This window comes from Echinops telfairi, unplaced genomic scaffold (assembly GCF_000313985.2).
Source record: "Echinops telfairi isolate 266 unplaced genomic scaffold, ASM31398v2 ScPeMD7_7417;HRSCAF=8455, whole genome shotgun sequence".
Taxonomy (NCBI): domain Eukaryota; kingdom Metazoa; phylum Chordata; class Mammalia; order Afrosoricida; family Tenrecidae; genus Echinops; species Echinops telfairi.
In genome coordinates, this window is record NW_022111317.1 from 93,338 (window position 1) to 96,427 (window position 3,090).

Consider the following 3,090-nt stretch of genomic DNA (forward strand, 5'->3'; position numbering starts at 1 on the left):
GGGCAGATTGGGGGGGGGGTGCATCTGGGGCTATGGATGGGGGACAGGGCTGGGCCAGGAGAGGATGGGGCTGCTTGGAGAGGAAGGAAGCAGGAGTCCCTGTGAAGTTTTTCTTGACCAGTTACCGCCACCCCTGGGCCTAGTCCCCAGCTACCTATAGACACTCTCACGTGGCGGGGATGTATGGTCCGCCCCAAGCCTGCAGAGCAAGACATGGGCTGTAAGAACTGGAGGGTGAGGAGCACCCTGCATGGAGGGAAGGGGGACTTCTGCTTCGAGAGAGCAGGCTGTCTAGTCACCCTGGGGAACACATGGTGAGAGCCCAGAGGGGACACCCACCCCCCCACCACCACCACCCCACCCCCCACCCCCCCCACCACCACCGAGCCCAGAGATTACCGTGCCACCACCACCACCACCACCCCCACCCCCCGACACACAGAAGAAGTGTCCAGTCGGGGAACAGGCAGGCCGCAGTCACAGGGAACTGGCTGCAGAGCCTGAGGGCCAAGGCCGAGCCCTGGAACACTGTGAGCCTGCCCTTCCTTGTGCGTGGCCAGTGTGCTATGGGTTGGCACCTTCCTGAAGCCGGAGAGAAGGCTTGCCATGCCCAGTGCTGAGACAGTCGGTGGTCCTGGGACCTCATGGCTGAGGTGAGGCACCAGGCCAGGCAGTTTGAATCAGGGGAGAGCTGTGGCTGCCTCGGCTGGCCCAGGGGATGCTGGGCAGGGGTGGACAGGATGCCCTCCTCTGTCTGCCTCTGGGTGGGAGGGTCTGAACACAGAGGCTAGGGGTGAAGCCCAGGTCATGGTAAGGATTCAGGGTTGGCTGGTTAGGTGCCCCTGTGAGTCAGCTGCCAGTGAGCTATCTTGAGTTGTGCCACCGTGTGTAGCTGACCAGTCCAGGGGGCGGATGCATCTGTTTCAGCTGGGATTGCCTCCACTCATTGGCCCAGCTCATCGCAAGCATCCTAGGGAGCAGAGACCCCACCCCCATGGCCCAGCAGGAGGGCCCTGTGAGCTCACGAGGGATCTTCAGGTCCCCTGGCACCACTCCCTGGCACCCAGGTCCTTCTTGGGATGCCCAGGCTGTGTGTCCTTGCTCTGGGGCCATTGCTTGTGGACTGGGCCACCCAGAGTGGGACTGTGGCCGGTGGTCCTTCTATGAGTGGCCTCCTGTATTTCCAGAAATGTCATGATTCGTGCCTGAGGGATGAGCTGGACCACTGAGGGGGGCGGGTGGAGTGGGGGGTGCCAGTGTCTTGGGCTGGGGACCTCTGCCTCTGCTTGAGTCTGTCCACGAAGAGCTGTTCCTCCCACCGCCTAGAGCTCACGCCTGGTAACCAGGTATGAAGGTGTCCAGCTTCTGGCTCTTAGTCCTGCAAGGCATCCCCAGGTCACCCCCGGGAATCGAGAGGCCCAGGACAGTGAGACCCAGGGGCTGAGCGGAGGTTTGGGTAAAGCCACGTGGCAGGCTTTACCATCTTTCAGGCAAACCACATAGACCCGAGGGGGAAGGGTGGGGGGGTCTTCTCTAAAGCACAGCCCTGTCCCTGCTGATGTGGAAATGCTGGCTGTCCCCAAAGCCACCCAGAATCTCAACCCTGGGCTCCAGGGACCGCAAAGATCCTGGGAAGGGGGACACGCTGGGCACAGGACCCTCCTTGCCCCCACCAAGGCTAGGATCAGCTCCCAGAATTTCTGGGGATGGTCAGACTCCTGGTCTCAGCAGGATGGCCTCTCAGTTGGCACATAACACAACCCCCCTCCCCAAGTCCCAGGGCAGCTCTCCTTCCTGAAATAGCCCCGTGTTCAGCCTGGGCACGTGGGTTTCCCAAGCGCTGAGATAAGGCCGTGTTGATGCTGGTCCCATGGTGGGAGCTGGAGACAGGTGCCCTCTCGCCAATGCAAACCCCCAACGCTGGTACGCCGGGGTTATGAGAGGCCTTGGGATCGGGGAGCCTCATCTTCCTGCAAAGATTGTGTGTGTGTGTGTGTGTGTATGTGTGTGTATGTAGAGGGCAGGCTGGTGCCTGAGGCTGGGGCTGGGGCTCTCTGCTCCTGATGGCATCTATGTGTCACCCCTGTCTCTGCCCCCAAGTTTCTAGAAGTTCAAGAATGGGAGGCCGCTGGCTGCCTTGGCATGAAGGGGTGCTCTTGCCCCACGTGAGACCCAGAATGGAGGGGGCGCCCTGGAGGGAGGGATGGGCAGACAGGTGGAGAAACCCGGCAAAGGAGGGAAGATATGGATGGGGCGTGGTGTCTGGATGGATGGATGTGAGATGGAGGGAGGGAGGGAAGGGTGGGCTGTGGACAGAAGATGTAGTAAGGAGGGAGGATGATGGAGGTAAGGAGAAAAGGTCAAGTAGGTGATGGATGAAGGGAGCGGTGGGTGGGTGGGAGGATGGAGAAATGGTAGATGGGTGGAGAGAAGAAAGGTTGGGCAGGTTGATGGATGAATGCATGATGGGAGAGGTAGGCGGGCAGCTGGAGAGAGGAGAGGATGGAGAGATGATGGGTATGTGGATGGGTACATGAATGTGTGTGATAATGGAGAGATGGGTGATTGGGTGTTGAGGTTGCTGAATGGAGGGATGAGTAGGTAAACGGATGCATATGGAGACTGTAGGGTAGATGGAAAGAAGACAGGATGGAGAGATGATGGGTTTGTGGATGGAGATGAATGGTGGACAGATGGATGATGGATGATGGATGATGGATGGATGGATGGATGAGGGATGGATGATGAATGGATGGATGATGGATGGATGATGAATGGATGGATGGATGAGGGATGGATGATGAATGGATGGATGGAAGGAAGATGGATGGATGATGAATGGATGGACGGATGATGGATGGATGATGAATGGATGAATGGAAGGAAGATGGATGGATGATGAATGGATGGACGGATGATGGATGGATGATGAATGGATGAATGGAAGGATGATGGAAGGATGATGAATGGATGGATGGATGATGGATGGATGATGAATGGACGGATGATGAGTGGATGGATGATGATGGATGGATGATGGATGGATGGATGATGGATGGATGGATGAGATGGATGGATGATGGATGGATG

At 58.0% G+C, this 3,090-nt stretch overlaps 1 protein-coding gene across 1 annotated transcript in view; it reads left to right on the forward strand.

Annotated features, from left to right (window-relative positions):
* KCNQ1 (potassium voltage-gated channel subfamily Q member 1) overlaps positions 1-3,090 on the forward strand; it is a gene marked incomplete at its 5' end in the record, with an annotated part of 184,923 nt that overhangs the window by 2,618 nt on the left and 179,215 nt on the right. The gene's annotated exons all lie outside the window — the stretch shown is intronic.